Source organism: Dendropsophus ebraccatus, chromosome 1 (assembly GCF_027789765.1).
Source record: "Dendropsophus ebraccatus isolate aDenEbr1 chromosome 1, aDenEbr1.pat, whole genome shotgun sequence".
Taxonomy (NCBI): Eukaryota; Metazoa; Chordata; class Amphibia; order Anura; family Hylidae; genus Dendropsophus; species Dendropsophus ebraccatus.
In genome coordinates, this window is record NC_091454.1 from 191,868,798 (window position 1) to 191,895,637 (window position 26,840).

Genomic DNA, 26,840 nt, shown 5'->3' on the forward strand with positions numbered 1-26,840 from the left:
GAATGCAGAGATTGGCAGCCGGGAACGTGCTGAAAATGCAGAGTGCACAGCCAGAAGCCTGCTGAAATACCTGCTCAGCGTGGACGCCACCTCGATGACTGCTGGGCTCCCCTTTTTAAATCCGGCGCCAAGGAATGGCTGGCTCCTCCCCTCCGCCGCGCGCCAGCACACCCTCTCCGGATCGTGCCAGGATAGGCTCACCTGACAGGCCCCAAGCCTGTGGCCCGGAAGAGCACGGCCCCGCCGGAACCCCTCCCCGGAAGCAGTCAGAGCGTCCCCGGACGTCAGACGCACGTGACGTCACCACGTCGACGCGCGCGTCCCGCAACCCGGAAGTGCTAGGACCGCCTGCTTACCGGAGGACGCGTGGCCGCTGACCGGAGAGCCAGGGAGGATCCGGAGGTCGTCCATCTGACAGGTGCTGGGGAGAGAGCCAGTCTTGGCAGCTGCTTCGTTAGAAGACTTACGCCGCCGGGGATGTCGGCAGTAAGGTAGGTAAGCCGGTTGCCCCATTCCCCTCTTCCTATGATGGATCCTTTGGAGAGGTGGGAGAACCACCTCCTGCCTCCTGCTCCAAAGGACAGGAAACAGAACTGGCGATGAAGGGGCGGTCTCTTCTTTTATGGATCCAGTGAACTGTTTCCTGTCCAGAGGAGCGGGAGGTGGACCTCTCCATGGGTGCCGTCATAGGGCGAGAGGGAAATACTCAACTATGTTTAAGCCATTAATGAGTCCACGTGCCTAGATGTCCCTTTTTGACAGCTGACGTGTACAGGCCACAGACAGCACATTCATCATGTGACTCCAGTCATACCCAACAATTCCATCTGCAAAATTTAGGCCACCCGTCAGAGAAGCCTATAGTCTCTCTACCTGGTTGTACATCTGACCCTTTAACAGGGATGGGGAACCTTTGGCTCTCCAGCTGTTGCAAAACTACAATTTCCATCATGCCTGGACAGCCGAAGCTAAAGCTTTGGCTGCCCAGGCATGATGGGGATTGTAGTTTTGCAACAGCTGGAGAGCCAAAGGTTCCCCATCCCTGCTTTAGTAAGTGACTTGTGAGAAGTGCTATATTCCCATGTGGACTGAAGAATTTTACCAAATATCTAGGATATTCCATGAATTACACAAGAAGAGGAAAGCTGGGTCACTGACACTATGTCTGACCTCTGATCATTACCCAACACTGAACTGGAGAACAAACAGTAATCTATATTCCCCACCCATCTGGCAGGGATACAAGTACTCCATGTGCATCAGGACAGATAAGTTCTCATAAAGACAATGAAATAGTTAAAGAAGGCGTGCCTATGGCCATATGTGCTAGCTACAGATAGGCCTCAAATCTTTTAGCTGGAACATCAGGATTCCTTTTTTTTTACTTTTCAACACCTTTGCATAAAAAAAAAAAAAATCCTGAAAATGTGACCTGCCGGGGCAAATTGGGGCCAGAGTTGGGACAACTTCAGTGACTTTTTTTTGCTTTTAAATCAACTGGAACCAGAAAGTTATACAGATTTGTAATTTACTTCTATTTAAAAATGTCAATACTTTAAGGACTTATCAGCTTCTGTATGTCCTGCAGGAAGTGGTGTATTCTTTCTAGTCTGACACAGTGCTCTCTGCTGCCACCTCTGTCCATGTCAGGAACTGTCCAGAGCAGCAGCAAATCCTCACAGAAAACTTCAGTTATTTTGAACAATTCCTGACACAGACAGAGGTGGCAGCAGAGAGCGCTTTGTCAGACTGAAAAGAATATACCACTAACTGCAGGACATACAGCAGCAGCTGATACATACTGGAAGACTTGAGATTTTTATATAGAAGTCATTTACAAGTCTGTATAACTTTCTAACACCATTTGATTTAAAAGATTTTTTCCCCCATGGAGTACCCTTTTAAAGCAGATCTGTCAGCTGAGGGCCCTTTCCTGTGTAAGGGCAGCTTATTACAGCACAAAAACATATGCACTGCTTTTTCTCAACAATTAGTGTACCAGATAAAAGAAAAATATGGCTGTTGAAGCTATGTGCATAGGCTTTCATAGTGGCTCTGACATAATTCCCAATACTGTTAAAGGAGAAGTCCGGCAAGAATTTTTATTAAAGTATTGTATTGCCCCCCAAAAGTTATACAAATCCCCAATATACACTTATTACGGGAAATGCTTATAAAGTGCTTTTTTCCCTGCACTTACTACTGCATCAAGGCCTAACTTCCTGGATAACATGGTGATGTCACTTCCTGGATAACATGGTGATGTCACTTCCTGGATAACATGGTGATGTCATTTCCTGGATAACATGGTGATGTCACGACCCAACTCCTAGAGCTGTGCGGGCTGCGGCTGCTGGAGAGGATGATGGCCAGGCCCGGATTGGTAATCTGGCAAAGCGGGCAAATGCCCGCTGGGCTGCCAGGATTACCAGTCCGGGGGCCGCCGGTCCTGCCCCCCATGTGCACCGGCCCTCAGCAAAGGCTGCAAGAATAGCGCAGCCGGCCGCTGCGCTATTCATTCAGCCTCTGCAGAGGGCCGGTGCCCTGGCCCTTTAACTGTGAGCGTTCAAGATGAACGCTCACAGTCTGCAGTGGCCGGGCTCTGACTGACAGAGCCAGGGAGCCATAATTGGCCCCCGGCCCTGCCAGTCACTCCTGTGGCATGTGCCCCCCCCGGGCCGGTTTTCGCGGCTGAAAGTTGTCAGGGCCGGCCCGGGGTCGCAGACGTGCCGCGCGCAGGCACGTCTGCAGGCACCTCTGCCAGGCCCCCAGCGGTGACGTCACTTCCCTGACGCGCCGCTGAGGGCCTGTGAGGAGAGACGCCGCCGCCGTGCTGCAGCATAGAGAAGAAGCTGCAGACTGAAGATCCGGGACCAGGAGGAAGAAGCTGCTGGGAGCGAGGTGAGGTGAGAATGTTCTTCTTCTTTTTTTTTTTTTTTTTTTTAACCCCTTCACATGTGGCCATATGGGGGGGTCTCCACAGGGGGGCTATTCTATATGGGGGGATGGCTGTCTGGGGCTTTACAGAGGCTATTCTCTATGAGGGGATGCAGGGGGGCTATTCTATATGGGGGGATGCAGGGGGGCTATTCTCTATGGGGGGATGCAGGGGGGCTATTCTCTATGGGGGGATGCAGGGGGGCTATTCTATATGGGGGGGGTCTCCACAGGGGGGCTATTCTATATGGGGGGATGGCTGTCTGGGGCTTTACAGAGGCTATTCTCTATGAGGGGATGCAGGGGGGCTATTATTTATGCGGTGATACAGGGGGGGGGGGGGTGGCTGGCTGTCTGGGGCTTTACAGGGGGGCTATTCTATATGGGGGTTGCAGGGGGCTATTCTATATGGGGGTTGCAGGGGGGCTATTCTATATGGGGGGATGCAGGGGGGCTATTCTCTGAGGGGATGCAGGGGGGCTATTCTCTATGAGGGGATGCAGGGGGGCTATTCTCTATGAGGGGATGCAGGGGGGCTATTCTCTATGAGGGGATGCAGGGGGGCTATTCTCTATGAGGGGATGCAGGGGGGCTATTCTCTATGAGGGGATGCAGGGGGGCTATTCTCTATGAGGGGTGCATGGGGGGCTATTCTCTATGGGGGGATGCAGGGGGGATATTCTATATGGGGGGATGCAGTGGGGCTATTCTATATGGGGGGATGCAGGGGGGCTATTCTATATGGGGGGTGCAGGGGGGCTATTCTCTATGAGGGGATGCAGGGCGGCTATTTTTTATGCTGTGATGCAGGGGGGTGGTGGCTGTCTGTCTGGGGCTTTACAGGGGGGCTATTCTCTATGGGGGGATGTACAGCAGGGGGGCTATTCTATATGGGGGGGATGTACAGCAGGGGGGCTATTCTATATGGGGGATGCAGGGGGGCTATTCTATATGGGAGGGGGATGCAGGGGGGCTATTCTATATGGGAGGGGGATGCAGGGGGGCTATTCTATATGGGAAAATGTACAGCAGGGGGGCTATTCTATATGGGGGATGTACAGCAGGGGGGGGCTATTCTATATGGGGGGATGCAGGGGGGCTATTCTATATGGGGGATGAAGGGGGGCTATTCTATATGGGGGATGCAGGGGGGGCTATTCTATATGGGGGGATGCAGGGGGGCTATTCTATATGGGGGGATGCAGGGGGGCTATTCTATATTGGTGGATGCAGGGGGGCTATTCTATATTGGTGGATGCAGGGGGGCTATTCTATATGGGGGGATGCAGGGGGGCTATTCTATATGGGGGGATGCAGGGGGGCTATTATATATGGGGGATGCAGGGGGGGCTATTCTATATGGGGGGGATGTATAGATGAGGATGTTGCTGGAGCATGAAGCCTAAAATGTCTGTCTGGCAGATCCCGTGGAGAGGAGTCCTGGCCAGAGAAGCCTTCATGATGGCCGGAGCCAGATGGAGAAGAAAAGGAAAAGTGGACGTCTCTTCATGCAGAGAAGACGCCTACTGTGAGTCACATGATGTAACTGCACTACTATCACTTACAAAGTCTGCAGAACCTTTACACAGCTGGGATCTACCTCTATATCGGGGTGTCAAACTCAAGCCCTCCAGGTGTTGCAAAACTACAATTCCCAACATGCTTTAGCTGTCCAGGCATGCTGGGATTTGTAGTGTTCTAACAGCTGGAGGGCCGGAGTGTGACACCTGTGTTCTATGGTCACTGCTGTGGTAGAATATTGGTCTTTATATAGTGGCTATTATTTGATGACAGTATTGTGGTATTGTCCAGTCACACTATGGTGGGAGTAGTGGGCATGGTGTGATGGTATAGTGGTATTATCCAGTCACTGTATGGTGAGGGTAGGTATGGTATGGTATTTCTCGTCCTGTGTATTCTGGTATTATTGGTAATATAAGTGTTGCATATAGTGGATTGTATTCAGTCACAGTGTAGTGGTATTAGTCATTATGTGGTGGTAATGGCCGTGCTCATGGTGTGGTGATATTATTTGTTACTTATATACTGGTAGTATTGGCAATATTGGTGGGTTTGCTTAGTAACAGTATGGCAGTAACGTGTACAGTGTGTTGATATTTGCTTACTGGTGTTATTAACTATGAGAGTATCATGCACAGAAAATTCTTACCTATGTTTCCAATATGTATCCTAAAACTTGTCCTGGGGCCCTACTGATAATGTAGAGATAGATAGATAGATAGATAGATAGATAGATAGATAGATAGATAGATAGATAGATAGATACCCAGTAGGAAATGGCTATCTAGCAGCTTATTATGTAGCTTTGATTACACAAGAGATCACAACCAGCAGACACATTTTAATAATTAAAACCTTACAACTTATACCACCATTATATGGAGTGCAGATATAGTCAGGATAAAAGAGATTTAAAAAATATAGTAACTTTTGTCCAAAAACAGCACCACCCTGTCCTCAGACTGTGTGTGGTATTACAGCTTGGCTCCATTCACTTCAATGGAACTGAGCTGCAATACCTTACACAAACTGAAAAAGAGTATGTCACTGTTTCTGGAAGAAAGTGGCCATGTTTTTCTCCTTTAAAGGGAATCTGTGAGGTCCATACCAGGTCTAGGGCTATAGATCTCAGCAGACAGATGTGAGGGAGATATCACTGAACTTTAGTCCAGTGTAAACTTTTATAATTGTCCTTTTCATTACTAACTAACGTTTCAGAACAGCAGCGGCAGCAGCAGCACCCTATATGTCCATCAGTCAGAGCAGGCGGGGGCAGAAGGTGCTGCTGTGGCTCCACCTCTGTGACACTTCAGCTGGTAATGAAAATAATGATTATAGAAGTTTACACTGGACTAAAGATCCAGTCCCTGATCTGTACGCTGGGATCTACAGCTGTGTACCTGGTATAGACCCCACAGGTTCCCTTTAACGGCTAAATAAAGCAGAATTTGCTACATCGCATATTTTACACGGCTATCCATGATATGGTATGTGGGCTGCTGGGGTTTGATTGCCAGGGCTGATTTTAAGTCCCAGTCCGGCCCTGATGATGGCAGAGGGACACTGAGGGACACAGCGCACTGGAGGGACACTGAGCATCCCTCTGCCATCATCCTCTCCAGCAGCCACAGTCCGCACAGCTCTGGGAGTCAGGTTGTGACATCACCATGTTATCCAGGAAGTGACATCACCATGTTATCCAGGAAGTGAAGCCTTGGTGCAGTAGTAAGTGCAGGGAAAAAAGCCCTTTATAAGCATTTCCCATAATAAGTGTATATTGGTGATTTGTATAACTTTTGGGGGGCAATACAATACTTTAAGAAAATTTTTTGCAGGACTTCTCCTTTAACTGAGAGAGGTGTTTGCAAAGCATTATGGGCTACCTGATCCTTCTCCTTTCTGCCATGTGGCAGACATAATTTTGACAGGTTCAGCTAAAGCAAAGATAGCAATGTTTGAACTGAACTGAGTTCAATGGTCTGGTTTACTTGTATATTTTAAAGACTGTCAATAAAAAAATAACTTTTGAAATATTATCAAGCATGTCAAAAGTTATCGATCACGTCGGGTTTCACTCTGATCAGGAGCTGAGTAGAAAGAACAGGAGCCACTTACCAATTCCAACAAAGTAGCCTCATAGGCGGAGATTTATCAAACATGATGTAAAGTGAAACTGGCTCAGTAGCCCCTAGCAACCAATCAGATTCCACCTTTCATTTTCCAAAGAGTCTGTGAGGAATGAAAGGTGGAATCTGATTGGTTGCTAGGGGCAACTGAGCCAGTTTCACTTTACACCATGTTTGATAAATCTCCCCCCACAGACTTCTATTGCCAGAATTAGCATTTATGAAGATGAGGCCGGGGAGTGAATCGCACTGCTGCAGCACTTTCTCCCCGGCTATATCTCCCGATCACAGCGGATCTCAGCAGTGAGACCTGGTGGGATCAATATCTTTTGACATGCCTGAAGATATGTCAAAGTTGTTTTTAATGACAGGTACTCTTTAAAGGGAACATGTCACCAAGACAATGCTATCTAATGCATCACCATAATGTTATAGATCAGGATGAGCTGAGCAGATTGATATATAACTTTGTGGGAAAAGATTCAGTATAACTTGTTGATTAAAATCCCTGCTCATTCTGTGTTAAGGAGTCCAGTGGGCGGTGTCACTCAATAGACTGGACTCTTCAGCATTGAAACATCAGACATTTATTTCAGTCAATAAATAAGTTATACTGAATCTTTTCCTACAAAGATATATATCAATCCGCTCAGATCCTTCTTCTCTATAACATGATGCCAATAACTTAGGTAGCCTTTTTTATGGTGACAGGTTCCCTTTAAGTGTAAATTCGCCACAAAGGGCTTGATTTCTAATCCAGTCATAGCATTGGGGGAAGCCCAGGTCTAGATCTATTTCAGGACTCTCTCCAAGAATTTATAGTCTGTAAAAGCTGAAATACCCACCTTAAATCTGAACAAACATCACTGGCCAGTAGAACTAGAAAGTCAAGTGAATTAGTGGAAAGCGGTCCTTCCAGTTCTTGGGAGAAAGCTGAATGCTCACCTGAAACATTTTCTGCTAACAGGGTTTTTCTCTTTTACAATGCCAAGTCTACACGAGGCGATTATTGGCCCGATCGTACGATTAACGATTTCGAAGTAACAATTTTTTTTTTTTTATAACGATCAGCGTTTAGACTGTACAATATATCGTACGGAAAAATCGTTTTGCGATCGCGCGCCCGCAGCCTGCCCCCCACCCGCTCAACCGCAGCCCCCTGCGCCGCCCCGATCGCCACCCCGATCGCTACCCCGCCGCCGCTCCGATTGCCCCCCCGCCGCCACTCCGATCACCCCCCCCGCCACTCCGATCACCCCCACCATGGCTCCCAGCATACGACTCCCATCTTCAGCGCATTGATTGGCTGAAGAGATGAGCCGGGAATTTTAAACGGCTCCTCTTCAGCCAATCAGTGCTCCTCTTCAGCACTGATTGGCTGAAGGGGAGCCGTTTGAAATTCCCGGCTCATCTCTTCAGCCAATCAGTGCTGCCATGCATTGATTGGCTGAAGAGGGGATTCGGGAATTTCAAACGGCTCCTCTTCAGCCAATCAGTGCTGAAGAGGAGCACTGATTGGCTGAAGAGGAGCCGTTTAAAATTCCCGGCTCATCTCTTCAGCCAATCAATGCGCTGAAGAGGGGAGTCGGGGATCTCGAAGACCTGCTGCGCGGAGCAGGTAACGTATGCTCTTGGACGCGGCGGTGGGGGTGATCGGAGCGGCGGCCGGAGCGGCGGGGGTGGCGATCGGGGCGGCACAGGGGGCTGCGGGTGAGCAGGGGGGCGGGCCGGGCTGCGGGCGCGCGATCGCAAAACGATTTTTCCGGCCGATATATCATACCGTCTAAATGCTGATCGTTATAGAAAAAAAAAATTTTACTTAGAAATCGTTAATCGTACAATTGGGCCAATAATCGCCTCGTGTAAACTTAGCATTAGGGTGCGTTTACACAGAAAGATTTATCTGACAGATTTTGGAAGCCAAAGCCAGGAATGGATTTAAAAAGAGGATAGATCCCAGTCTTTCCTTTATGATCTGATCCCTGTTCATAGTCTGCTCCTGGTTTTGGCTTCAAAGATCTGTCAGATAAATCTGTCTGTGTAAACGTAGCATCAAGGTCCTATTATACTGAGCGATTTTTAACGATTATCGATCGCAAACGAGATTGTTCATCTTTAACCTGAAATCGTTCAGTATATTACACAGAACGATATTCGTTAGATACGATCAATTATTCCTTCTGATCCCAGAAAAACAATGAACAATGTGCTATAATGCTGCGTTTACACGGAGCGATAATTCGCCCGATCGTACGATTAACGATTTGGAAGTAACAATTTTTTTTATAATGAGCAGCGTTTAGGGTCCATTTACACAGAAAGATTATCTGACAGATTATCTGCCAAAGATTTGAAGCCAAAGCCAGGAATGGATTTGAAAAGAAGAGAAATCTCAGGCTTTCCTTTATGACCTGATCTCCGTTTATAGTCTTTCTGGCTTTGGCTTCAAATATTTGGCAGATAATCTTTCTGTGTAAATCGACCCTTAGACGGAACGATATATCGTACGGAAAAATCGTTTTGCAATCGCTTAAGCCTATCTCACACATAGGTTAAAATCAATGAACGATGGAATGATCTGCAAATTTTTTGCAAACGATGATTTAAGAACATGTTGTAAGATCAAAATGAACGATTTCCCGCTCGTCGTTTGATCGTTCGCTGCCTTTACACATACGATCTTTCGAATTCAATCGTTATCGCGCAAATTTGAAAGATAATCGTTCCGTGTAAACGCAGCATTACACTGAACGATTAGTGAAAAAAAATGCGGAACTTGAGCGAACGAACGTGGAATTACAGCGAACGATTAGTGATAATTTTAGGTTCAGATCTTAATCAACGACATACGAACGATTTTTCGATCGTTGCCTGCAATTACACAGAATGATGTATCGTTTAAATTCGAACGATTTAACGATTTTTAGCATGATAATCGTCCCATGTAATGGGGCCCTTAGTTTCCGCCTTTCTACCCCCTCGAACATCCAATATGGGCATACTGTCAGACATATATTTCCCCATTTACACGTTTATCTATTCACCAAGAGTAAAGAACTTCTGCACCATAAAACCTGCAGGTGTACATGGATCCTTATAAAACCTCAAGTACTTAAACAACACTTGAGTTTCACCTATTGTCATGCCCGTCCTTGTTAATAGTTCCGCCCTAGGGTTCTCACTGCCATCCAGTATTTGGGAAAACAGGAGATAGCATCGACAAGTGTAGACGTGATATAAGAGAACGGCACTCCTACATTTACGGGGAATACATAGAAGTGAACAGGCCGAGCCTATTCTAGCTGCTGCGTTTTCAATAGTATCAATGTCCCTGTGTGAACCCAACCTAAAGGCGTAAGTGTAGGCAGGATGAAGGATTAATATAAGATTTCAAAGCCATGGCGACAGTGAATGGAGAATTACAACAAACTAAGGCTGCGTTCCCATGAGCATAATACGAAGGCAAATCCTAGTCTGACTGTGAGACTACTGACCCAGACTGACAGCATTATAGACTATGGCCAGGTTAGGACTTCCTCAAAAATGCACCTGTACCCCGTGTATGTGAAAGCAATGGGTAGAGCTGTTTTCTTGTATAAGGGATTCTCCAATATGCCTTTAAAGGGGTTGTCCAGCGAGAATCTTTTTGTTTTGTTTTTTTTTTTTCAAATCAACTGGTGTCAGAAAGTTCTATAGATTTGTAATTTACTTCTACTTAAAAATCTCAAGTCTTCCCATACTTATCAGCTGCTGTATGTCCTGCAGGAAGTGCTGGTTTTCCAGTCTGAAACAGTGCTCTCTGCTGCCACCTCTGTCCAAGACAAAGTAGTAGCAAAGCCCCATAGAAAACCTCTCCTGCTCTGGACAGTTCCTGTCTCAGACAGAGAAGGCAGCAGAGAGCACTGTGTCAGACTGGAGAGAATACACCACTCTGTGCAGGGCATACAGCAGCTGATAAGTATGGGAAGACTTAAGATTTTTAAAGAGAAGTAATGGTGCGTTTACACGTAACGATAATCGTACGAATTTGCGCGATAACGACCGAATTCGAACGATAATCGTACGTGTAAACGCAGCGAGCGATCAAACGACAAGCGATACATCGCTCATTTTGATCTTTCAACATGTTATCAAATCGTCGTTCGCAAAAAATTCGCAAATCGTTCCGTGTGAACAGTCGTTCGCCGATTTAACCAATGTGTGAGATTGGCTTAAGCGTTCGCAAAACAATCGTAAAACGAATTTTCCGTACGATATATCGTACCGTCTAAACGTACCGTCTACCGTTATGAAAAAAAAATAGTTACTCCGACATTGTTAATCGTACGATCGGGCCAATTATCGTTACGTGAAAACGCACCATAAGTTACAAATCTATACAACTTTCTGAAACCTGTTGATTTGAAAGAAAATGACTTTTTGCTTGAATACCCCTTTAATAATAGATACCTCCTCCTTGTGATCCAAACCACAGGTCAGTTTCATGAGCCCATAACTAAGCAACTATTTACAGTGCACACAGACGCCATTGTGGCTCTAACCTTATTATATACAAGGATTTCAACACATGACAGCAATGAACCTATTCTACCAGCCTGCCCCCACCCACCGAGTGCTGCGTCTACTGTCCGCCTCGGGGCATTCACCACGTATTTTACTCGGCCACACCTAACACTGAGAAATAGTGACACGTTCTTATATAGTCTATAAGCGGACAGTCAGTGTAAGAGTATTGTGGCGGTTTCTTCATTGTAGTTACTGTATATATATTTAACCCACATCTAGAATGCAATAAACGGAGGAAGTCGGAGCCAGATAGAGAGCTGGAGCTAACAACAGGTTAAACTCAACCCCTCCTCAGACTTAGGCACCTGCCCCCATCCCTTATACTAGGGAACCTAGGCTCTGCAGCTGTTTCAAAACTACAACTCCCATCATGCATAGACAGCCAAAGCGTTAACTTTGGCTGTCCATGCATGATGGGAGTTGTAGTTTTGTAAGCAAAAGAGCCAAAGGTTCCCTACCCCTGCCTTATACAGACATTACTATGTTAGCAAAGGGGGTCACACCAACCTCATCTCAAGATATGAACAACCACTTTTGCACCCCCAATCCCATGTCCGACACATAAAATAGGAACAGGATTTGGGGGTTAACAAGACGCAGCTCTGCTACATGACAAATTCTGTCCGCAATGTGTGTAAGGTTTGATATACATCAGTATGCGAGGCACAACAGCAAGACGCTGGCACTACTTAAGTGGGGCGTGCAGCCCAGCAGTCACGACATCAGCTCTGACTTCTATGTAGATACAGAGTGACGGAAAGGGACGTGACAGGACTAGAAATGCACAAAAAGTGACATTGGAGGTCTCAAGTCACCAAAGGGGGAAGTACAGAAAAAAAAAAAAAAATAATAATATATATATATATATATATATATATATATATATATATATATATATATATATATATACACAAACACGCATTTTTTTTCCACAAAAGTGGTAATATAAATTGAAAACAGTGCTGGTAATTGCTACGTGAAGGTGAAGAAGAGCTAAGTTTGTCCTTCAGCATAATATGCAGTAACATTAATGGTTTCCAGGTAAACATTACACATAAAAGAAACACAAAAAAAAAGTAAAAGCCACTTTAAAACTTGGAGTGGATCCAACGCACAGACGAGGGGCAGATATTTTATAGTTCTTCTCTGTATAGCTTCCATCCCTGGTTCAGTGCTGTAGTGTGAAGGTGGCCTAACACACACTCATCTCTGCTACATCTGTGTACATATATGTGGAGAAGCTACAGTGTATATAATAAAGTAGTCCTGGCTAGATAACTATGTATCCCTAGTCCTGACACTGCTGCTATGCCTCTGTGCTGCTGTGAATGGGCTGAGGAGCCCCCAGACTCACCTCAGAAGATGCCAGGCCCAGCACAGGAACTCTCCTCAGATGTACACTGTTTATAGTGAGGGCTGCTGGGCTGGGAGGTGACTGCTCTCTAGGCCTGGGTGTGGTGGATGTGTGGCCCTCCTACTATAACAGTTCCTGTGGTTTGAGGGAAAGAGTTTGTAATACAGTGTACAGCTTCCCTGCTGTTGTTGTTGTAGAAGTACATGGGAAAACTTGCTGGGCTTTGTGGTTCTACAGCTGCTAGACAGGATGGATGGGAAGTTATTTTGTAAAGAATAAGTTTGAAATACAATCCAATGGGCTGTTAAACCTGATAGTTTTGTGACATCTTAGGACAGGGTGGATTCACACATCAGCCCTGGGTCTACTAGGATTGGGGTACACAGCAAATGTGGTCGCCTGACATTGTAACATTGACTTGGAAAGGCAACGTGCCACTAATAATTAGTTCTTGCCAAATATTCAGATTCATCCAAGGCCAAACACTCGGCATGTGACTCCTGGTGGTTGGAGAAGTTGGATGCAACCCTAGGGAGTCATGGAAAACATAGATACAGCGTATGGCCGCCTAGAGCAGCATCCAGCTTCTTCAGGCGAACCTGAACATTGGGCAAGTTTGCTTAAAGGGGTTGTTCACCAAAATTTTTTTCTTTCAAATCATTTAATACCAGAGATTTGTAATTTACTTCTATTATAAAATCTCGTCTTTCAGTACTTATCAGCTGCTGTATGTCCTGCAGGAAGTGGTGTATTTGCTCCAGTCTGACACAGTGCTCTCGGCTGCCACCTCTGCCTGTGTCAGGAACTGTCTAGAGCAGTAGCAAATCCCCATAGAAAACCTCTTCTGTTCTCCAGTCTGGAAAGAATACACCACTTCCTGCAGGACACATAGCAGATGATAAGTACTGGAAGCCTGGAGATGTTTTTAATAGAAGTAGATTACAAATATCTGTCACTTTCTGACACCAGTTGATTCGAAAGAAAAAAAAAAGTCTGCACCAAATAGAGAGCTGGGACTAACTGGATGATCTCACCCCCCTCAGTATGCCAATGCCCCCAATAAACTGTGTCTCTGCCTACCTAGAAAAATTGTGCCTCTGTCCTGCTAAATAATTGTTTCCCAACCAGTGGCTCTTTAGCTGTTGTCAAAATACAACTCCCATCATGTCCTGCCAGCAGTGCATAATGGAAGTTGTAGTTTTGCAGCAACTGGAAAGTCACATGTTAGAGAACACTGGGCTAAGAAACTGTCCCCCAAATCACTGTTCTCCAACAAGTGACTCTAATGCTGCGTTTACACGGAACGGTTATCGTTCGAATTTTGCACAATAACGATCGCATTTGAGCGATAATCGTTCCGTGTAAACACAGCAAACGATCAAGCCACGAGCGAAAAATCGTTCATTTTGATCTTTCAACATGTTCTCAAATCGTCGTTCATCGTTCGCTAAAAATTCGCAGATCGCTTTGTGTAAAAGATTCAAAGATTCACCCTATGTAAAAGATGGGCTTAAGCGATCTTAAAAACAATCGCATTAACGATTTTTCTTACGAATTTTCTTACGATTTTTCTAACGATTTATTAGTCTGATCGTTATAAAAACCAAATCGTTGCTTCAAAATCGTTAAACAATCGATTGGGCGAATTATCGCTCCGTGTGAACGTAGCATAAGGGTCCATTTACACTAAAAGATTATCTGACAGATTATCTGCCAAAGATTTGAAGCCAAAGCCAGGAATGGATTTTAAAAGGTGAGAAATCTCAGGCTTTCCTTTATGACCTGATCTCTGTTTATAGTCTGTTTCTGGCTTTGGCTTTAAATTTTAGGCAGGTAATCTGTCAGATAATCTTTCTGTGTAAATGGACTGCTGGGTTTACACGAAGCGATAATTCGCCCAATCGTACGATTAACGATTTCTAAGTAACGATTTTTCTTATATAACGATCAGTGTTTAGATGGAACGATATATCGTACAGAAAATTCGTTTTCTGATCGTTTTGCGATCGCTTAAGCCTATCTCGCAGGAAAAATCAGTGAACGACTGTTTACACTGAACGATCGGCGAATTTTTTGCGAACGACGAACGATGATTTAAGAACCTGTTAAAAGATCAAAATGAACGATTTCTCGCTCGTCGTTCGATCGTTCGCTGCGTTTACACGTACGATTATCGTTCAAATTCGATCGTTATCGTGCAAATTCGCACGATAATCGTTCCGTGTAAACCCAGCATTAGGGTGTGTTCACACATACAGGATCTGCAGCAGATTTGATGGCGCAGATTTGAAGCTGCAGATTCAAAGCAAATCAATTCTGGGCCATCAAATCTGCTGCGGATCCTGTACGTGTGAACGCACAACTCCCATCATGTCTAGCTAGCAGGACATAATGGGGGTTGTAGTTTTGCAGCAATTGGAGAATCACTTGTTTGCTAAACACTCCACAAAATATTGCCCCCTCCTCCTTAATACACTCAACAATCCTGGCATGGGAGCTGATCTGCTCTGCTACTCTGGCCTCATCCAGTCAGGTCTGGCCTCATCCAGTCAGGTCTGGCCTAATCCAGTCAGGTCTGGCCTCATCTAGTCAGGTCTGGCCTCATCTGGTCAGGTCTGGCCTCATCTAGTCAGGTCTGGCCAGAGGAGAAAGATGCAGGCATTGCTGATCATGCTGCCACAGAGGAGACGCTGGCTGGTCAGGAAGGGGGGGTGAATGTTCCCTACCCTCAGCCAATTCTCAGTTATTGACAGTTCTTCACTAACCCTTCCCCTTAGGGGAGCTATGGGCTTGCATCATTTAACTAGTAACTATCATAAACCATGTGCAGGTTATGTGATTTTCTAAGCAGAATCATGTCACCCGCTAACTATACACCATCACTAGATGCCGAAGAGAGAATTTAGGCTGGGGTCACGCTAGATTTTTGCAATCCGTTTTTTTTGCAAAAAACGGATGAAAAACTGATGAAAAAAACTAATGCAACTGTGTGCATCTGTTTTGATCCCTTTTTCCATTGACTTCCATTAAAAGAAAAAAAACTGATCAAAACGGATGGTTTTTTTTTTAACGGACACAAAAACCACGTTTTTGTGTCCGTAAAAAAAAAATGGATCCATTTTGATCCTTTTTTTATAATGGCAGTCAATGGAAAAACGGATGCACACATCTGTTTTTTTTCATCAGTTTTTCATCCGTTTTTTTGCAAAAAACGGATGGAAAAAACGGATGCAACTGTGTGCATCTGTTTTTCCATTGACTTCCATTATAAAAAAAAATGGATTAAAACAGATCCGTTTTTTGCGACGGACACAAAAAGGTGGTCGACCACCACGTCCGTAAAAAAAAAACAAAAAAAACAGATCCGTTTTGATCCGTTCTTTTTTTATAAAGAGGAGAAATTTCAGGCTTTCCTGTATGACCTGATCTGTTTATAGTCTGTTTCTGGCTTTGGCTTCAAAAATCTGTCAGATAATCTTTCTGTGTAAATGGACCCTTATTGCCTTATTTTGTATCAATACTTGTTTGAAATCAGAATCCACAGCTGGCAGAAGCAAAACTCTAGTTCAGAGTTTAAATGAATTTGACTAAACAACCAGGACATGTCCACCTATCGACTGGTTGGCAGGCAAGATATGGCGGATGTTTAAGTAGTAGATAAATAAATACCATGCTGACATTGTTCCCCTCTTTCTTGTAAATAAAGTTGCGGCCAACCTTTCCCTTCCCACACATATGATGTTAGTACATTTTCTTGTTATATTACTACTGACTGACTTCTGTTAATAGGTGCTCCCCGTCCTCTATATCAGGTCATGGTTTAAAGGGGTACTCCGGAGAAAATGTTTTTCAAATCAATGTGAAAATCAATGTCAAATGAATCAGTGTCATGAAGTTATACCGATTTGTAAATTACTGCTATTTTGAAAAATCTCAAGCCTTCCAGTACTTATCAGTTGCTATATGTCTTGCAGGAAGTGGTGTATTTTTTTCAGTCTGACACAGCGTCCCCTGCTGCCACCTCTGTCTATGTCAGGAACTGTCCAGAGCAATAGCAAATAGCAACTGGACAGTTCCTGACATGGACAGAGGTGGCAGCAGAGAGCACTGCGCCAAGAAAACACCACCTCCTGCAGAATGTGGAAGGCTTGAGGTTTTTTGTTAAATAGAAGTCGTTAACAATTCTGTATAACTTTTTGCCACCAGTTGATTTTTGTTTTTAAATATTTTTCTTCTGAGTACTCCTTTAAGGATTTTACAGGTGATATAACTATAATCAGCACATGTGGATATCCTCAAATCCTGACCTGTTGGTGGTCCTTAAAGCGACTCTGTACCCACAATCTGTGGCTGTGGCCTATAGTGGTCGTTGCATTAGGCTGGCACACCCTCTCTGTTCCTCCTCCCCGCCCTCTTCATCATTAGGAATGCCCCAGGCAGGTATTCTCCTATTCATTAGCTGTATGAACACTGCACATGGGCTGGATCGTTAAGGCACCTGTGCAGTGTTCACTGCAGAGGAATAGGAAATGGCAGTGGCATTCCTAATGATGAAGAGGGTGGGCAGAAGGGACGGAGGGGTGGTGCAGAGTTAGGGCACAGAGCTGCAAGTTTAAAAGTAGTTTTTTAGGGAAATAACTGCATCACCTGCTGAACGGACCCCAGGACAGATCTTGGATTAAAAGCAGCTTTCCGAAGGTACAAGTGGTTTGGGAGGGATAGATTGTGGGTGCAGAGTCACTTTAAAGTATTAAGTTTGTGAACACTGGTCTCCAAGCCTTGGACTATGTGCACACAGTGGTATTTGGGTCAAAATTTAGGACCAGTATATTGGTAAGCCAAAATCAGAAGTTGAACTTCATAGAGTAAAGAATAATTGAAATCTTTGCACTTCTTCTGGGTCTTACACCCACTCCTAGTTTTGGTTACAAATACTGTTACAATATTTTTGTGGTATGTCTACTAGGGACTATATTCTGCCTTTTTCCCAGCAAATACTGTTATTCTGTGGGACTTAAAGTGTTACTGTCGTTATAACTTTCAAAATCTAAATCAACAGTAGATGTGATATAAGGCAAGTTTTCAATATACATTCATAATTTTTTTTAGTTATCATGGAAAGCACGGCACTTCCTGTTTTTATTTCTCAAAGATCGATCGGCGCCGGCACGGGGGAAGCCGGTGCCGCGGTCCGTTTTTCGGACCGCCGCCTGGTTCCCGTGCATGGCGCCATTCGATCCAGCGGTACCGGCCGGTGCTGAAGCACTGGAGGTCGGCCGGGCCGCCCCCAGTTGGAGGGAATTCCCTCCCCTGTATGACGCGGCTCCATTCATTCTAAGCGAGCCGCGTCATACAGGGGAGGGAATTCCCTCCCACTGGGGGCGGCCCGGCCGACCTCCAGTGCTTCAGCACCGTCCGGTAACGCTGGATCGAACGGCGCAATGCATGGGAACCGGGCGGCGGTCTGAAAAAACGGACCCCGGCACCGGCTTTCCCGTGCCGGTGCCGATCGATCCGTGGGTTCAGGTTAAAAAGGATGTACCTGGTGGTACATCCTCTTTAATAAAAGTCTAGGGGCATGCTAGGGGAATTCCTACCTGTACACACTAAGCACACTTTGTAGTGTCTCCTAAGCTGCTAAAAACAGTAAAATGTGGAACCTTCACTATGGAAAGGCTGTAAAATTGTCCAATGAATATATCAATGAGACCACACTGGGGTTCCCAGCTCATTGCATATTAATTTATCCACTTTAATATTTCATTATTCTAATTGCACAGCTTGTGTAATATCAATTGTTTCCCAGCTCATTACATATTACACAGGTTGTCTATATGTATAGCACTCACTGTGGACACCTGTCTGCCCTAATGAATATTGTAAATGCTCCATACATATTTCATCACCTATGTTCGGACTGTCTAATATGTTTCTCTTGTTGGTATTCCCCTAGTTTACATTCACTTCAGGCTTTTCAGGAAATGCGGATTTTTATGACAAAAGAAAGAGGTAGAGCGTTTTATTACAAAAGAAAGAAAGAGCGTTACACTGAGGCTCCTGCCTAGGACTGTATAATGGATCTGCATCGCACCGATCCATAATATGGCTCCTGTAGAAATTTATGGGCCCTTACTGTTTTTCCATTTGTCTTCTATTTCATTCGTAAGAAATCCATTAAAAAAGGGAGTCACGGCATGCTTCATTGTTTGCTTTATTATTTGACAATGTCATATGCATGAGGCTTGGAACTCTTGGATTCTTACTGTGTAGGAGGTGTATGGAGTATATGATTTGGACTGTTCATATTACTTTTTTTCCCAGCAGGGTCATAGCAGCACAAACCCCTGAGTTGTGTTTAATCATACACTTTTATAATAGTCTTTATACTGTTACTTTAATATTTTCTGTGCAACTGGGGACGGAGATAGAGGTTAAAGGGCATGGTGCTGTGCTATGGCGAGGAGATACGGGCTAAAGATAAAGGGGGAAAGTTATCAAGCAAAAAAGTTGTATTTGTTGGCGTAAAACGGCCAGATGCGACTTAATTTATTTGCAAATGGCCGTTTTGCAAATAAAATATTCACATCTGGCCATTTTACGCCACCTTTCCCAGTGGGGCGGGGAGGGGGGTGGAGGGGACGGGGCGGGGGGCGCGGACTCTGGGTCCGCTGCATTTATCATTTTTCGTGACGAAAAATTAAACTGTCAGAGCTGGCGTAGGTTTCAAAGTTTTTGTAAGGAGAGGCTCCATGAAATCGGGATGTCTCCTGAGCTCCAGAGCTGCGGGGACATTTTTACGCCCCGGCTTAATAAATGTCCCCCAAAGTTTTGGCAAAAGTGTTTGGCCAAATGGAGAGATGGAGCAAAGATGCCTTTCAGAGCAGCCAAAGTAAACCTGAACAGGGACTCTGACCCCTCCTGCCCTTGTCTACCGCTCATCCATTACAAAGGAACTGATAGCAACAGTGTCCATAGAGGTGTTATGGCCCATAGGCGTCAGCAGTAAATGGTCATGAGCAAAGTGGCAATTGGGTTATTTAGAGGGATAGAAACGGAGTATGCAAAAGTCCAAAACAGGTTGTGCTCTATGAATTTTGCAGTATTGCAATTTAACAGCACATGGTTATATCCTCACTGTTTTAATAATAATTATATTTGCACAAATTTCCATAAATCAACAGTACAAGTAAATTTAACTTACAAGTTAATGTACCATTCTACTCGTGTTCTACGCTCTGCTAATGATCTTAAGGCCCTATTCCACGGAACGATTATTGTTTGTATTCGGCCGATATCGGCCGCTACGGACGATAATCGTCCGGTGGAATAGATTGCAACGATCAGCCGACATCGTTCATGTCGTCTGATCGTTGCAGTCGCTTGTTTTTAAACATGTTGAAAAACAAGCGACTGATATAGCAGCGATCTGCTGCCGTCGCTCCGTTGAATAGGAGCATCGGCAGCAGATGCTGATGTATCCTATGGGCTGCCCGGACGATCAGCGATCCCCCGGGCAGCCCCCCCGCAGCTCCCCGCCGCCCCTCCCGCACTCACCCCCTCGCTGCAGCCGCGTTGAATAGCGGCGGCAGCGAGCGGGGAACGAGGAGCAAACGAGCGCTGAGAGCGCCCGTTTGCTCCTCTAAACGACCTGTGGAATAGGGGCATTACACTAACATCTTCCATAATCAGAACCTCTTTCCCTCACCTCTTAGGGCCCTATTCCACCAGACGACTATCGTTTGCATAATCGTTAACGATTAACGATCTCAAACGACCGCTATTGCGAAAGACCTGAAAACGTTCAGTTATTTCCATGGAACGATAATCGTTACTTATGATCGTAATTGCGATCATTTTTCTTCGCTATTTATTCGCTATTGCGTTCGTATCTATTGCGAACGACCGAACGATGTCTTATTCAATGCGAACGATTTGCGAACGTTTTGCGAACGAGCAACGATAAAAATAGGTCCAGATCTTATAAAGCGATCAACGATTTCTCGTTCAGTCGTTAATCGTTAACTGCATTTCAACTGAACGATTATCGTTTAGATTCGAACGATTTAACGATAATCTGAACGATAATCGTCTGGTGGAATAGGCCCCTTAGACTTGTCTCATGCTGCACTAGTTTTCTGGAATGCCCTACTCAAAGACATTAGACTCATTCCCAACACTCACAGTTTCAAGCATGCCCTAAAGACTCTTCGGGCATGCTTATAACATTCCCTAAATTTTGCTTCGCCCTCTGCTGTCCCCTCACCTTTTCCTCTATATCTCTAGTTTTATGCACTTTTTACTTTTTACCTGTACTCAGTCATTGAAGGGTGCTGCGAAATCTGTTGGCGCTATACAAATGAATATTATTATAACTGTCCGTATTAGATCTCAGGACTGTTCACTACTGCTCTAAAATGCCCTCCGCGCTGCTTCTGCTTCTTAGGGTGTATGTAGAGACATAGGAGAGCAGGATCCCCTCTTCTGTGTGTGTACAATGTATGGAGGCCATTGTAGAGGTTATGCTACACCCACTAGGTCAGGGACAAATTAATATTATAGATTGAGCCTGTAGACAAATGCCATAAATAAGTTATGTTATAGGCAGACACTTTACATTTTTTTTGCAACAATATCAAATAGTAGCCAAAAAATAACACCTGCACGTCCACAGCTGTAACATAGTTTTGTGAACAGTGAATGTGCAAATGTTATATGTTAGTTTCTATGTGGATTTGTCACAGACTTGTTGAGGATTAACTTTTGCATTGCAAATCCACTGCAAGTAGACAGCAAATCCATAATAAAATCTGCTTGTAAGACATGCAGATTTTTCAGAAGACATAATGTGGATAAATCCATTATGTAATATGGTGCAATGTGTAAATTTGTTCTAAAGGGTTTGTCTCAATAAAGGCCACCCCTCTTTGAAAGGGAAATGACATAGTAGTCAGCTGACAGGTGTTAACTGCCACATCTTCCTATACATTACATTCAAATGAACGGTGTATAGGATGAAACGCAGTCCCTTTACCAAATCTTTGTACATAAACATTCTAATTGTTCCATCACTACCTAGCGGGTAGGTCATGTTGGACATGGCAACAAAGACGTCTTTTATAGAGTCACAGTCTGGCCACTGTAATAGATTGATCCGTGGGCTGAATAAGTTATCTCTGTAATTTTGACTATTAGTCGTTATTATCATGCAGAAATATGGTCTCTGTTGCTTATGTCTTTAAGAGTGGGCAGATATCTCAGTACTAGAGTTGAGCGAACCGGGTTCGGGTTCGAGTCGATCCGAACGCAAACGATCGGCACTTGATTAGCTGGGGCTGCTGAACTTGGATAAAGCCTTAAGGTTGTCTGGAAAACATGGATATAGCCAATGACTATATCCATGTTTTCCACATAGCCTTAGGGCTTTATCCAAGTTCAGCAGCCACCGCTAATCAAATGCCGAACGTTCGGGTTCAGATCGACTAGAGCATGCTCCAGGTTCGCTCATCTCTACTCAGTACCTTTTGGCATTGGTCTATGCAAATTTAAAGCTACTATTTAACTTTTATGAACTAAAAAAGGCCACATTTAAAGGCATACTCAAAATCTAAATTATTGTTACATGAAATGTTTTTACAAAGTTATACACCTTTGTAATTTACCTTTATTTAAAAATGTAATTTTCTGGTAGCTTTGCACCACTTTACTCTTTATAATGCCCCAGCATGGATCCTGTCTGCAGGGGATTGTTGCGTGCAGAAGAGAATGTAGTAGTTTTGAAGGAGGTGATCGCCTATTCCTCCCTTAAAGGAGAAGTTTGTCCAAAAAGAACAATCTGGTGCAGGAACATAATAATGAATGTACACTTATCTGTGCCCTAGCAGCGCTGCGTCACAAGTTCACTGACCAGGAAGGGAAGGGCCCACTCAGTGAGTCAGTGACGGAAGTGGTGTCCTGTCCCAGTCACTGACTGGCTAAGGCTAGGTTCACACTGCGTTTTCAGCATCCGTTTAACGGATCCGTTTTTTTTAACGTCCACAAAAATAGGGTCAGCAACGTTTTTTGGTCCGTTTTGGTCCGCCAAAAAAAACGGATCCGTTTTTTTTTATAATGGAAGTCAATGGAAAAACGGATGCACACAAATGAATCCGTTTTTTGCAATCCGTTTTTCATGCGTTTTTTGCAAAAAACGGATGCGTTAAACGGATGCTGAAAACGCAGTGTGAACCTAGCCTAAGTGAGCATTCCAGAGCCGGGTCATGACATTGCAGGAGCAGGAATGCATGCTACACGGGCGGATTTTTTCATTTTGGTCAGACTTCTCCTTTAACTCTGCTACACGCTGACCCTCTCATACTGTACGCACAGTGATCCTTACTGCAAGGTGTCACTGTGTTTAACAGGGCATTGGCATATGGAAGTGTTAAACAGAAGAGTTGAATAGCAGACAATCTTGCTTAAGAGATTCTGTAGAAGTGATTCCCAATATGGCCTGAGGAGGCAGAGGGAAGATTTCTGTATTAGAGAGAGTACAGAAGCCCAGAGCTACCAGAAAAGTTTTTTTTTTATAAAACTAATAAAACAAAGTTGTAAACAGTTGACTTAAAGGGACTCTGTAATGTCAGTTGCCCACCCTCAAACCGTTGGCACCACATTGTATTGGTCCTCACGCAATGTCCAGTTCGGGGGTCAGCATAATAATAATAATTTTTATTTATATAGCGCCAACAGATTCCGCAGCACTTATCCATACAGTACATACTCGCATGCATTAGCTTACACACTATTTCTCCCAGTGCCAGTATTTTAAAGAAAATGTACTATTATTGCTGCAGCGGGGCAGGGAGTCAAATTGGCATGGCCTAGAGCATCTGTGCCCTAGGACTGCGGCGCCTCTCTCCCCACCTGCATCCAGCCCAGGGGTTTGCTGAAAGTGAAGGAAGGCAGGGAGATTTTAGGGCATGGATACTCAAGGTTACAACAGTTTGACTCCCTGCCCCTCCGCAGCAATAAAAGTAATTATTCTTCAAAATACCGACACTGGGAGAAATGTCGAGCCCCAAATCGGACCTCTTTTCCCTATTCAATGTAAATGTGTTAGAAAGCTTCTTTTGGTAACAATTAGAGATGAGCGAACCGGGTTCGGGTTCGAGTCCATCCGAACCTGAACGTTCAGTATTTGATAAGCTGGGGCTGCTGAAGTTGGATAAAGCTTTAAGGTTGTCTGGACAACATGGATACAGCCAATGACTATATCCATGATTTCCACATAGCCTTAGGGCTTTATTCGACTTCAGCAGCCACCGCTAATCAAATGCCGAAAGTTCGGGTTCGGATGGACTCGAGCATGCTTCAGGTTCGCTCATCTCTAGTAACAATGACAATGAGTCAAAATGATCTCCGCAAGCAGGGGAGAACAGGGTTATCTAGTAGTCTGTATAGAAAGGTAGATGAATGCCTAGACCCAGGGCCGTCTTACCCATTGGGCAGGGTAGGCGGCTGCCCGGGGGCCCTTGCATCCTAGGGGGCCCCTGCCCTTTGTGACATATCTGTATTTTTCGCTTTATAAGACGCACTTATAAAACTAAGTGCGTCCTATAAAGCAAAGACGGCTTCCAAGCAGGGCTGAGCACCGCAAGGAAGCCGTCCCGCCTGCCCCCTCTATTGCTGCTCACTATGCATATGCATAGTGAGCGGCCCTGAGCGACCCCCTCCGCCCGCCCAGCCCGCCCCTTCTATCGCTTTTCAGCTGAGCCGATCAAAAGCCCAGGAAAGTGCAATGAGCAGCACTTTCCTGATCTTCTGATCGGCTCAGCTAAGCAGCGATAGAAGGGGCGGGCTGGGCGGGCTGTCCAGTTACTCACCCGTCCGCCGGCACCAGAAGCTCCTCTCCCGTCAGCGCGCTCCCGTCATGCTCCGGGCACAGGCAGCGGGGTACAGAGATGCTGCCTGTGTCCCGGAGTGTTGTGCAGCCTCTATCATTCATGATAGAGGCTGCAGGACACTTCCGGCACAGGCAGCGTCTCTGTCCGCTGCCTGTGCCCGGAGGATGACGGGAGTGACGCGCTGACGGGAGAGGAGCTGCTGGTGCCGGCGGACGGGTGAGTAACTGGTTTGTTGTTTTGGGGGGCACTGACTACTATGGGGGGCACTGGCTACTATGGGGGCACTGGCTACTATGGGGGGCACTGGCTACTATGGGGGGGGCCTGACTACTAAGGGGGCACTGGCTACTATGGGGGGCACTGGCTACTATGGGGGGCACTGGCTACTATGGGGGTACTGGCTACTATGGGGGCACTGGCTACTATGGGGGGGCCTGACTACTAAGGGGGCACTGGCTACTATGGGGGGCACTGGCTACTATGGGGGCACTGGCTACTATGGGGGGGGCCTGACTACTAAGGGGGCACTGGCTACTATGGGGGGCACTGGCTACTATGGGGGGCACTATATGGGGGGCACTATATGGGGGGTTTGGCTATTATGGGGGGCACTATATGGGGGGATTGGCTACTATGAGGGGCACTATATGCAAAGATGTGGGGGATTTGATGGTGGCGGTTGGGGGGGGGGCCCAATTCGCACCTCTGCCCAGGGGCCCGTAATGCTGTTAAGACGGCCCTGCCTAGACCATACTCCTATATAGTATAGACATAACACTATAATTTCTTTCACTTCACAGTTGCTTCTTCATCTGCACTCTCAAACTTTTTTGGCAACATCACAGAAACACTCAACGTGACTGAGTAATGGCCACAATAAGCAGACAGAACTGCTCTGAGCAAAAGAAGAAACCTGCGCCCCATCTATGCCTTGTACATAACCTCATCAATTATTAACCATGAGGCTAAATGAATGTCGGCTTTGTAGAAAGCAACTTTTATGCAGAACTAAACTACATAACCCAAGGCTCCTGTCTGGTATGTTGAGCGCAGTTATTAAATGCCTGGCTTCTTGTATAAGACCTGACTATACATAAAGTTGTGTCAGCCATATCTAGTCAACTGGGCAAACAGGTGGAGAAAATTGGGATAGACTTGACTTTTCACCCATATAAGCTAAAATTAGATAATGTTAATTGCTCTATCTTTAGATTAGATTACTCTAATGGCTCTTGTACTCTGCTATATATACTACATCTTCATCATGTCCTTACAGCAATCAGAATAATATTTCTAATGGTAATGGCAAAACTATATGGCTTATATAGGGCAGTATTGGTCATTATTACAGGATAAAAGGTAATAGGTAAAGCTTCTTGTGTATGTCTTGTGCTCACCTGTTTTTGTTTTGCTGACGTGGCAGGTATGGGGTTACCAGCCATTTTGATTGCAGATTCATCACAGAAATGATTTCCTAAAGATGCCTACATTTCCCATGAGTTCTCTCATCTTAGTTCCCCTGAGATTCTCTAGTAAGATGTTTAGACTCCAGCATTCTAAATTAAATAATAAGAAGCAGAAAAAAGAGGCCATGTGCCTCATGTAAAACCTTCTCAGGTAACTGGAATGGTGCATGCAGAAAGCTGCTCATCTGCTAGCCCCTCTGGCTTCATGCATATCAATTCAGGCCACAGAGACCATGGTACCAGTGAAAACGGTGTACTGCCAAAAAGAGGAAAAAGAGGAAAAACTACTACTAAACTATTCAGACTCATAAGATGGTGGGTATCAGTTCACACTATCTGCAGTTTTGATGCATTTTCTTTATTCAAAGTGTGTATTTAGAGAAATATTGCGCTGAGGTCATAGTGATTTGTCCATAACATGTCCAGCGTGACGTCTGCTTGGTGGGCCTTGTCTTATCATCAGGGCCAGTAAGAGGCTAGGAGGCCACCTTCTCTCTGCCACACTTGGTGAGTGAGCGGATCTCGCAAGAAACGGGAAGTGGGATGGGGAAAATGTGGCCTCCTAGCCTCTTACATGCCCTGATGCTAAGACATTACAGACCCAAGATGGCGCCCGATCCTAGCCAGCAAGATGTGACGAAAGCATTTTCCTAGTGCAGATAACACTATGGGGGAGATTTATCAAACTGGTGAAAAGTGAAACAGATTCCACCTTTCATTTTCCAAAGAGTCTGTGAGGAATGAAAGGTGGAATCTGATTGGTTGCTAGGGGCAACTGAGCCAGTTTCACTTTACACCATGTTTGATAAATCTTCCCCAACAAGAGTACCTGAAATGGCAGGAGGTAGATGGTGATTAAGGAGTTAACTGTTTCAAGGTTAACATAACCAGCCAGTCCTGTTTATATGTGATCCTTTTAGTCTTTAGCAACTAACTTGCGTGACGTCACCTTAATTATGGAGGCTTAGAAAAGCTTGGCTGTTTTCTT

General features: G+C 45.1%; 1 protein-coding gene across 2 annotated transcripts in view; it reads right to left on the minus strand.

Annotated features, from left to right (window-relative positions):
• Positions 1–22,333, minus strand: part of ANXA4 (annexin A4) — a 67,103-nt gene extending 44,770 nt beyond the window's left edge. The window contains exon 1 of one of the 2 annotated variants that reach the window (XM_069943158.1): positions 22,164–22,333. The gene's annotated coding sequence lies outside the window, so the exon portion shown is untranslated. Of the gene's footprint in view, positions 1–12,504; positions 12,597–22,163 lie in introns of those variants that run through there. The other variant, XM_069943149.1, reaches the window with a different exon arrangement.
• Between the last annotated feature and the right edge of the window lie 4,507 nt (positions 22,334–26,840).